The 11922-nt window shown below is 46.0% G+C and overlaps 1 protein-coding gene across 3 annotated transcripts in view; it reads right to left on the reverse strand.

Moving 5' to 3' along the window:
• The window catches only part of Ptp10D (Protein tyrosine phosphatase 10D), a 177540-nt gene that overhangs the window by 163589 nt on the left and 2029 nt on the right, over positions 1-11922 (reverse strand). The gene's annotated exons all lie outside the window — the stretch shown is intronic.

Below are 11922 nucleotides of genomic sequence, written 5' to 3' on the forward strand. Positions count from 1 at the left end.
AGTAACGAAGACAAGTTACATAAACAGGACAGCCGACCTACTCGAACGTAGTTGACTGCTTACAGCTTTGACACTGTTGTGTGCTTTGGCCCCTACACGAGAAATGAGAAAATCAGATCCAGCTTACCAGAACTTGTAACAAACATGCTTCTGCAGTAGTACTGTGTATAGAATGTATCACTGAGGTCACTCGTCTTTGGATTTGTTTGGCCTTCATGCGCCAAACGCAAGGCTGAATATGACTGCTTGATAATAATGAATTAAAACGTGGTAAAAAAACAACACTCTATATGCGTTACGAACTTTGCTTTTCTGAGAACGAAACAGCAGAAAAATTTCGACAAGTGAATTTTTTAAGAGCAAGCTGGGGTGGAAAGGGAGCTTTTTCTTGTAAAACTATGTAAAATACTTTTCCTTAACTGACTGAGTTTTGTACAGGGTAGTGGAATAAGTATTACTGTGAGCTGGTCTCTATATCTTTCGCATTTCGGTTTGTCTTTTTTTAACGAACCTGTGCGTCAGGCGTGCGCGTCCGACAGAACGTGGCGACATAAAATTACTTTTGTCGAAGCGTACTTGATGATTACATATCTTCCGTTCCTCGACGATCAGTTTAACTAGGTGCAATTTGTGCTTCAGTTGTTCTCACATTAAGCCTGCCATAATTATCTCTCAGTTTACACTGCATAAACGTCAAGCAATAATTGTGCGGTATATTTACTTTTTTCATCTCAACATTACCAGTGCGCTCAGAACATGCATCAGTCTGAATTTACTGCCGGCTCTGAAGCACGTATAATGACAAATACACAACGAGTGGGCTGTCATTATTTCGAGGAGTAGTCAGTCTACAGATGGCTCGAATAAAATCGCCGATTCTCTGCGTACTGACGCCGTCAAAAGTGACTGCAATGAGTCCGGTTTAACTGTAGAACAAGATGAGGCAGCTACACAGTTGCATCTACCCCTTTGGCAACGCGTCGTTGCAAAACTTCTCCAAGGTATTTTCAGGGAGTCTGGAACGCGCAGACAGAGACTGAGAAATAGACAAAGAACAAATGACAGCCTCAGGCGGGACGCCCACATAAACCGGGCCAGTGTAGTTGCGTTAGAGAGAGTTTCTTCGGCTCCAGACGAGGCGGTTTGGCAGCATGCGAGATGAGCTGATCAATAGACAGAGCCTGAAGCGGGACTTGCTTAAACCGGCTGGGAACTCTGGTTCAGACCAGTGGCGGTGACGAAATCCCGAGCCTCCTGAACTCCATGCAGTTTCGGTGGAAAATCGGACGTTTTCGAAGCGGAGTTGGAAATATACCGTATTTACGCGAATACATCTAGATGATTATGTAACCGAAGTTACGCTACTCACGCAAATAAAAGTGAGACTGACGGCAACCCTAGCGGAGATCTGCTGACAGCAATACCGCAGGTGGACTTGCTGGTGGTTGCGGGGCCACGTGCCCGTAATCCGGAGGCATATGACGGTATGACGGGCAATTAGCATTGGTGTACCTATTTGTCCGCTTCCGTGAATGCGATACCATTAGGTCATTACTAATTTGTTATCAGCAAAGAAAACGGCTAGTAACTGCTTGATTGACTTTGACTCTTAAATAATTTGGAAGTCGGGTGAGGGGGATGGACATAGAACTATGGGGAAAGTGCAGAGTGTGAAGACCAGAACTTCACCGAGAGGGAAAGACATAAAGGCGGGGGTGAAAGCAGGCCTAGAGAGAAAGAGGAGCCGTAGTGGTGTGCCGCGGAATAATTCAGACCACCCGGAGGTCTCTAACGTGCACTCACATCGCACAGCGCACGGGTATCTCATGCATCTCGCCTCCATCGATACGCGGCGACCGCCGGCGTTATTCGCTCGAGCGACCTGGTGCTCACTCGCCGAACGCCGTACCACGGAGCCACCGCTGCGGGTATCAGATTAGGCAGTTCACTCATCCAGTCTGCACACGGACGAATTCAGTGCGCGTATAATGTATGTCACCTCGAGCTTCAAGCCTATCGCGTAGGTTGAAGCAAACAGACGCCTGTCGCGACCTCTTGCGTGAAAAGTTGGCAACCAACCCACGCATGACAAGAGGAAGTTCGCGAAGCGCGACCAATCTCGAGCCCACCGCGTCGAACCGTGTAGTGCGCTGCTTTAGCGTCACCTGCCAGTTGGACCGCCTCTGCGCGACTTACCATGGCTTGGCTTCTAATTGCAACTGCCGCGACTTCCTGGTCGGTCACCCTCGCTCAACTTAAGGGGCTATTTTTTATTTTATTATTATTATTTTTTTTTTGCAGAGGGCTTACAGCTTAGGAGTAAGACGCAACTAAAACACAGCGTGCCGTGACATAACGGCCGAGACAGGAGAATCCCTACACATCTCTTCTCGTGCTCCACTGAGACGTCAGAGCGGCGAGCAAGCAAGCGTGACTGTGCAGCTACGTAGCTCGAGGCGTCACGCTCGTTCTACCGCGCATGCGCGAGAGCTTAGGACTAAGCGCGAAATGCGAGTGGAGAAAGAAGCCGCAGGATTTCTTTTTTTTTTTTTTTGCGGAGCAGCGCGAAAGAGAGGACACGGCTGGAAATGCGCATCCGGATTGTAACAGTGAAATAAAAGAGCGAATCAAATGTAAAAAAAAAAATCAGAACACCTCCAAAGAAACAAAAGTCTGGGATCGGCAGAAGAACTCACCGGGAGCAAACACGAAGGGCGAGGAGGATCCGGAGCGAGAAAAATCGCGGGAATCTCGGCCGACAACTTCCTCCACAGTTTTGGAATTCCAGGTCTCTTTGTTGCCCCGCATTTGATTATCTTTTATATACACTCTTTTCTTCCTGCAGGCTTTCCCGCCTTTTTTTTTGCTTGTTTTTAAGCCGCAGCTTCGCAGCGTTCTGCCTGATGCGATACAGCTCCCGGGTGCATTTGTCTACCCTGCTGGCCCCTCTTTCTATCGCTTGGTGTCTGGCGGTACTATGGCTTCGGGGCATTTCTTCGCGCCGTTCCTGCGAGGCCGGGCGATCGGGATCTGATTGAGTTGCATGGAATTCTTTCGGGCCGCAGCGTGTCTGTGGTGTTGGTCTGTGAAGGCGCAAAGCTTGGCGACTTTCCGTTGCTGCCTAAGGCCTCTCTATACTCGTCAGTGTGATCGGTTGGTTTAGTCGCGTTTAATACGCCGTGTTGTTAGGACTCATAGGTGAGATATCGGGCACTGTTTGCTCACAATTTATTGCTTTGATCTAACATTTCTTTCATTTTGTTTTCGTTCCTTTTCTCTATCTTTCTCGTCCCTCTTTATATTTATTTGTCCTTCCTTTTTATTTTGTATCTGAATTATTGCTTTGCTTTTTTAATTCTTTGTTGTGAAGAAGAAGATGGCCCAGAGATTAAAGGCGCGGAACATTGTTGTCGCCTGGCCGTAAGATGTACGCAAAAAATAACGTCCATATAGTTTATTTCCCAAAACGCAAAACACTGCAAGATGGAACGAAAAAGCAAACAATACTCTTGTCAGGCACAGCTTGCCTCCGCCTGATTCAGACCCCCTCTTGATCTGCTCGCTTTCATTTTTTTTTATTAGTATTCCTTATCTCGCTATTTGGAAAAGAGCGCGCCCCCTGCAGGCATAACCTTAAGGGCTCGGCGCCGGCGGCCGCTTTTAGCAGATAAGCGCGTATTTTCCTCTTCACTTTGTGATAGAGAACTGAGAGAAAGAGAGAACGGAAATGCCGATGACACGGATTCGCTGATCGTGCCCAGCCTGAGATTTTCATCAGGGCCCTGATGCATATCGGACCTAGTAATACATACGAGAAAGTAGAGGTTCGACTGCAGCAGTAGGCTATCTGGTCTTGAGTTCGTATCCGAACAGAGCACGCTGTAGAAAAAGTTTCCCATGGAGAAGGGAATTCCGAGCCGTTTATTCCCGGGAAGAGATTCTTGCAGTCTCCTTCTTTATTTTTGCCCTTTTCTAAGCTATTCCTTTGTATAGGTGACTGAACGTATACCTTACACTCAAGATTAACGCAGGAATCAGGAATTACTGCGACTGTGCCTAGAGCACTAGACACAGTGTTGTATTGTTTGGCGTCGACGAGAAATCGAACAAAGACGCAGCGGTATGAACATGAACAGAGGAACAACCCCATATAAGCTGAATAGGGAGACAAGGAAAAGGGAATGAGGGGCTCGTTATAAATATGAGAGAAGCCAACAGCCACAGAAACCAAGGGGCACGGGGGATTTTTAATTTATTTATTTTATTTTGTGGTGTTGATGAATGGTGGTGTTGATGAGTTTTAAGCGATAACATATTCAGTAATATTATAAATTCATCAACACCACGAAACAAATAAATAAATTAAAAATCCCCTGTGCCCCTTGGTTTCTGTTGCTGTTGGCTTCTCTCCTAAGCTGAATAGGTGATGTTTAATGAGGGCATTTGTCGTTTTCAGTTGGTACGGTGACGGCTAAAGCCCTGGCACCGCTTTCCACAATCAGCAAGCCTTTTTTAAACATATGGCTTTGCCTACAAGCCTTGCTGCCAGTTTTCCTTTTTACTTCTGACGGGTATGTGAATGAAGCGGCAATTCAACCTTGAAGAGGATGCTTTTGTTGTTTGGGAAAAAGGCACGTCGTCTATAAGGGTCGTCGATGCATTATTTGTAGCCTACGAGCACCACACAGACGAGAAACGCTGCAGGTTTTTAGCTGTAGTTGTGGCCATGAACGTGAAGTAACAACCGATGTTTTTGCAGTGACGACAGAACTCTCTGTAGCAGTGTGCTGTCCTTTGTCGTACCGACAGAAATGCAGAAAAATACAACATAAAAACCTTTCGTAACGACAAAAAATTTTGTCGTACTTAGGGCAAGTCTCCGTCATTTCTTTCCGACTGGGACGCATTTCATATGCGGCAGACATGAGGGCAATGAGACGATGCAGGTCGGTCGACTCAAACTGCGCAAACAAGATTTCAGCGCAAAAGGGAAACAACGCTAAATTCTCGGTGGCAGATCAATTTTCGCGCGGTTTCCGCCGAGTTTATTGTCAGTGAGTGAGTGAAAGCTGCAGTAAACTTCAAACACTCTCTTTACCTTGCTAGCTAGCACTATTATTAGTACTCACAACTGTTGAAGAACTGTGCATAACACGGCTCTTTATAGCGGAACGGCTGCGCTCAGCTAGACGGTAATAAGTAATCACTACCTCATGTGACACCAGTTTGCCTTGCATTTGCTACTGATTGGAGTTGTGCATTCAGTTTTGCGCTCTTCTTTGTACTTTTCTTTCAAATGAGATCAGATTTTTTTTCCTACCACAGGTGGCAGATGAAAGGGTTCTCCTCATCATCGTCATCAACCTGACTACGCCCACTTCAGGACATAGGCTACTCGTATTTCTCGCAAATCAATCCGGTTTTGTGCCACCTGCGGCCAGATTACCACGGCTTAATCGGATTAACCACGGTGTCATGAAAATCAGTCGACCTCACTGGCTTGAATGCTTTCTTCGAAGGACATCTGACAGTGAATGCGCTCAAAAGGACAAGGACGACAGAAAAGGAGAGACATGCAATTTACAAAGCGCTTTGTACGTCTCTCCTTTTCCGTCGTCCTTGTCCTTTCGAGCACTTTCACTGTCAGAATGGAAAACCAACTCGCCCACTCACTTCCATTACAGAGGGACATCTGTCGTTTCGTTCTTGAGTTGCCCCCGACTGCAGTGCGAGACGCGTCAATAAATTAACTGCAAGCTCAAGCATCCAGACCTCGCCGGCATCCCAACGAATTTCAAATGACAGAACCAGTACTCTTAGCAAGTGCACTGGTTTTAAGCGCGTATACAAGCATTGCCTGCCCCGGACATATCTCCCAGGGTTTCGCAATTAGGTCTGGTTAGGTGAGGTGCATATTTTAACGCTTGGCGAAGTAGGCAAGATACGAAAGGGGAGGGGGAAGGCTGAGGGCAACGGAAAGTGTGCTTGTAGGGTGGGGGGTCGGAAGAGGCCGGCGATGGTTTATCACCGCGTCTTAGCAAATGAAGTCACCAGGCCTCGCCCCGACCTGGTGCGAAGCCAAGATTTCCAAGAGACCGCCGCTCTCACCCTTGCCGCTATTAACCAGCAGCAAGATGTAGATCGCGATGCCGACTCCACCCTATAAACGTTCCAGTTACTCAAGCCCTACTCATTCGAAGGCATTTCAGCAACACGACCACTCGTTGAGCGTGGTCTTCGCAACACGATGGCTGAGCGTGGCGCAACGCCACGAATGTTTTGATAGTGACTACACAGGGGACGACACATGCGCGGACGCGGTCCGGAACCGTATACATGGGACACGTACAGAGAGCAAAACACATGCCTAGAACGACCCAGCTCTGTGGTCCGCAGCTCCCATAGCCGCTGCGACCAGGAAGGCAAGAAATGACGATGAAATCCTGTGTGTTTGACTGCACATGCTTACGTCCAGACCATTTTAGGCAAATATTATCGCTAGATATCACGTGTTCAGCCCGAAACAAGCCCAGAACGCGTTCTAGACAAGCGTTTTGCTCTCTGTAAAGCACTACTCAAGCTCTATATTTCATCATGGGTGAAACCTAGTCCTCATCTTTCCATAGCCTTCGGTTTTTAAGGGCACAGTTAAATTGCCCACTTGTACGGCTAGAAACAAGCCCTGTGTGCAGTGGATTCTGGTTAACGGAGTACAAGGTCAAAATAATGTGAATAAAAAAAAGCCCCTCATTTTTACGTAACCAGTGCCTAGTCCTCACAGATTAGTGAGAAGCTTACGTTTTTCTTTTACAGAGATAGGCGTAAATAGCACTTGCGCGCGGGTAAATCAGAAAGTATACCCTCTTTGAAAGGTTGCCTAATAGCAAAGCTGATTTCAAGGATAATAGACCTCTCCCGGCCTACGTCATCAGCGCACGTGTTTCTGATCCGATGGGCAAAACATGCGTCGTACCGAGAAGGCACATACTGGGAGAAGAAAGGCTGCGAGGCGTTTCGAATCGAGGAGCAAAGGTGGTGGGGGAGCGCTGGACAAGAGAAAAAACAGTTCAGACCCGAAAGTCGATGCTGCCCATCGGACCACACCTTTTTGACGTCATACTGTTTGCATCAGGGAGAGGTCTATTATACGAAGAAGGCTGAGGGAATACAGTTGCTGAAACTGGCGCAGGTAAGGGCTAATTGGAGATCAATAGAGCATGCCTTCGTCTTCTTCTAGTAGCGATTATCGAGTGTCTATTCCGCGATTATCTTTTCCTGCAAAACAACTAATCTTTATATCACATATTCAAATTCCCCCGCTGGTGTGGCAGCAAATTCATTTCTGAAGTGCAACCACCCGACTGTTCCCTTTTATGCTGCCCCCGCCTGTACACTGCACATCAACAACGCGTCGAGAGAGAGAGAGAGAGAGAGAGCCATGAGTGAAAGCTAGGCGGTCCTCGTTAGCGCGTTCGGAAGGTAGCGCCGCAACTGAGATGCTATCGTGCGAGGGGCAGGACCGAGAAACCCAACCCGTTTGGCGAATGGCCTCAGGCCTGTCTCGCGTGGAAAAGAAGGTCACACCGACTGATAGTGGAACGCGCCGTGTTTTCTCTTTTTCCTCGTCGCGCTGCGGAGCGGAGAGACGCAGGTATGCGGGGTATCGCGCAGGGCGTGAGTGAATGTTGTTTGTCGGTGAGTAATTAAAAGCCAGCGAGGGTCTAGTCTACAGTCGGATAGAACTCAAGAACGAAATGGCATTTCCCCGTCAACGGGGAATTCAAGAAGCCAATGGCGTCTGCCGATTGTCATGACCCTGCTAGCGTGACAACGAAGGGGGTGGCAGAAATGAAAGGGTATAGGCCCCTCCTTCTATGGTCGGGGATAGTCCCCTAGCTGCATTGTAACGCAAGCTGGGTCATGAGGATCAGCCGACGCCTTTGGCTGGAAGGGGATCATTTGGCAGAGAAATGACGCTTCGTTCTTGAGTTGTAACCGAGCATAGTTGGCATTTGCATACTGACAACGACCTTCTCGGTACTGCATAGTACTGGAGCGAGTAGAAGGCGAATCAACGAATAGTGTTCCAGTTTTGCTGTCTTTAATCTTGCCGCGCGTAGACAGACCGATTCGTACCGGTTCGCTGATAGGTGGCGCGCAATATAATTGTGTAACCGTTTGCAACAAGAACAATGGTCAATTAGTTGCCTTGTCATTATCATGCGTTTCGCTCTAGCACCGTTAATCTTCCTGCTTTTTCTACACCCTCCTTTTTGTTCATTACGCGAGTTGTGTCATTACCCTGCGGCTACAATTGCAAGGAGAAGTGTGCAGACAGAGAAGAAAATACTGGGGCAACTACCATGCAAGCAATCGACTACAGAGTCAAAGGTACGTTTTAGACGAAGGAGAAGTTAATAAACTGGTTGAACTTGCAAGTTCTGTCTACGGATGCTTTGGCGTTGAACGCCGACCTGGCCCGCTTGCAATCTGGTTCTGTTGTGGATCTGTTACGCTTCATTAGTGGGCTGCGTTTGGAAAACGTCCTAACTGCTTCGTGAACGCAAAATAATCGGAATAATAGCATTCTTGGTCGTCAAAGTAATTCGCACCACAGGGAGTGGTGCTGATCTAAGGAGTAAAGACGCTGAACTCCAATTTTCGTACAAGCCAACGAATCTAAACCTATGCCAAAATTTAAGTTGCAGGCGTAACTGTATCTTATTTTCTCACACAAGCCTACCCTAGGAAGATATACAGAACGGAATGCGCGAAAACAATATATTTTGTTACAAACTTCTCCAAACGTCAGCGTAGGCCGTACACAGCCTGTTTCGCTTCGTGAAGCCACAACATACCTCCCTTTGGACGCAGGCCTAAAAAAATAGACATTTCCATAGTGAAGCTATAGGAACATCAATCTGCTCCCTTCCAATAAACTTCACATCGATCACACACGATCATTTTGCAAATCCGCGAATTGACAGTGTAACAAGAGGTACCTGAGCCAGAAGAAGCATGCTCAGCTTACAAAAATTTAAGAAAAACGGTGACGCGCTAAACTAAACTAGTGGTTAGGGAAAGTCAGCATTAGACTTTTCCTGTAGCCAGATTGTCACAGCTTTCTCACCGTTCTGTATGCAAAAATCTAGTCCTAAATATCGAGTAAGTAAGCGGCGTCGTTGGCAATGATTACGTATTAGACATGACACATTTAAATTACTCTAATGCAATTACAGCAATTGTAAAAGTTTAAAATCTAGTTTAAATAATTGCAATTATTTTATATATGTAATTATAATATAATGACATTTCTTTTAAGAGTAACAACTGGAAATGTAATACATTACGTCTCCGCAATTTTAATTAACGTAATTACTTAATGAGGTAAATGAGTTACATTTGAAAAGTAATTTTGTCATGCATGTTCTGGAGCGACGAACGTACAGCTACATATTGACGACGTACGTGAAAAGTCTGTGCGTTCTCAAGAATCTCCGCTGACTTATCTGCTTATTTCCCGGGATCCCAACGTGTACGGAGCGGGAAGACACCTGATATTCATAAATGGCCGACTCAGACCTCGCCACCATTATTCATCCACAGTCCGGATGGCACATAGGCTGTGATGTAAACCGATAGCACACTGCTAGGATATGGAACTGGGCCACTGGGCTTAGTGTTCTTTTCGCTGATGTTCACAGCAAGACCAATTTCGCTTGGAAGCCTTCAGAATGATTGACACGTGTGATTTGACGTCCTATCGGGGGAAGAGAGTAAATGCTGAACTTCAGAACACTGACTTGAGGCTCGAACCGTAAATGGCGTTAAATCTATTAACGGCTCGCCGTTCTGAGACAGATACAACAAGACATAGAACTTTCCAAATGGATCTCAGAAGAACCACGGACAAGGGGCAAGAATGTAGGAGGACGACATGGACAGAAGATCATGGCTTAACATCTAGCCCAACAACAAGTGTTCCGAAATGAATGACTTAGTGCACGCTGTCCAAACGAATGACTGCCTCCAACACGTTATTAACATTCTGAGTTTAATTCTATTTCGTATACGGCGTTTCAAGATCATGGACAAAGACCTGAAGACGAAGTGCACGACTTGATTAATAGCTCAACTTCAACAGGGTTGTTGCAGTATACAGCGTTGTCCTACATTTAATAGAACCAGCTATTTCTTTTTCTTTAAGTCACGGACAGTCGTCTGAACCACTAAAAATCATCACCGTAAGGCATATCGAAGCTTTCATATTAATGTATCACTCGAAAGTAGGCGAGAGTTGGATAGTCACATTAAATAACTTCCGTTTGTGAAAACAAATTTTTGCAGAAAGTCTTCGGCGAATGTTCTTGCCGTCGCTGATCCAGTTCATGAAGGTTCGGCCTCAAGTGGTTAGCGGGTCACCATATATACTGCCGACAACCGTCATGCCTAATGAAGGCATCCCGTTTGCTTATATTTTTTTCGTTTAAAATACTAAACACGCAATGGTTGGAGTAAACATCCCTCATACTGCACTCGTTGTGAACATCTTTTTTATACTGCAGGAGTTGCTGGCAATGGCAGAATTACTCTGCATTCCGCAAACTAGGAATACATAACAAAATGCGACGTTATTCATATCAGCGGGAATTTCATTGTACCGCAAAATTGCCGTAACGCTGTTGTTTGACGCATACTGTATTCACAGAAAGCTCTTACGGCGAGTAGAAAATTGTGAAGAGCCTGTACTCCAAACATAGCGGTATGCCCCTTCGTTGAGCTCAATTCACTGAATCTGCCCGACCGACATAAATCAGCGTCTGGAACTTATTACACGGTCCATTTCAGCTGATTCCACCTTGGAGGAAACTATGAACCGTTGTTTTATGCATTCATAACATTCATAAAAAAGAGAAGACTTGACAATGTCCAGATCTAATTACGCGAGGAACGGAATCAGCAAGCTCGCAGAACAAAACTATATATCATACAGTATGCTGTATGATATACTGAGTGATATACCAGCAGTGCATGTTTAGCGTAGACAAGTAAACAAGGCCCATGCACAAGATGACTACGATTCGTTCTCTGATACGTATATGTCAACAAACAGAGGCTCAAACTCTAAAGTGACTAAATAACTTTTAGTATGGGTTACGGTATCTCACCGCGTTTTGCGTTCCAAAGACCTTGGAGTGCTTATTGGCAGAGATGTGCCTGAAACGAATTTCCGAAAGGAAGTCGTAGATTCCTGTGGCAGCTACAGCGGCCTGGCTTTCTTGAAGAGACGAAACGCGAAAAACGCCCTTGGACTGCAATCTTGGCTTACGTTCAAAAAGACGTTCCCGGGTTGTTCAAGTCAATCAGCCTCTTTGCATTACGAAGTCGAGGTCTGAAGATTCACGTGTTGTCTTGGCACCAAAACTAAAGGGGGGAAGGGGTTGTAATTTCCAGCGACTATGCGAAGATACGATTGCCAGTCGTAATCAGCGAGAAAAAAAAAGGAAATTAGAGCGGGCAGTAAAGCAAAGTACTTAAACATGTAGAGAGATCTGCATAAATATAAACGTGGCTTTCTCTGCGCACTACAACAGAAAGCTCATATTAGTTGCCGCTGTTTATGTGAGCAATTTCAGTATATAAGTATTGCTGTAATAAAATTGCTAGTAAGAGTTCCCTCTCTTCAGCTGAATTCTTATCTCAGCAAGAATTTCCTTCCAAGTGCACACGGCTGCTAGCTTCTAACTGCACCAGAGTAGTATTACTTGTTAACATGAGTAAAATGGATCTGCACTCCCGGACAGTATTCGGCTCCAAAAAAACTTTGCCAGTGCTTTTGTTACTGCCGTTGTTTTCTCGTTCGTGCTAGCTAAATGAAGCATTCGCTTCATACATCACCACTGCAGACTCCGCTGAGAGGCT

Source organism: Amblyomma mixtum, chromosome 9 (genome assembly GCF_055824585.1).
Source record: "Amblyomma mixtum isolate Tamu chromosome 9, ASM5582458v1, whole genome shotgun sequence".
NCBI lineage: Eukaryota > Metazoa > Arthropoda > Arachnida > Ixodida > Ixodidae > Amblyomma > Amblyomma mixtum.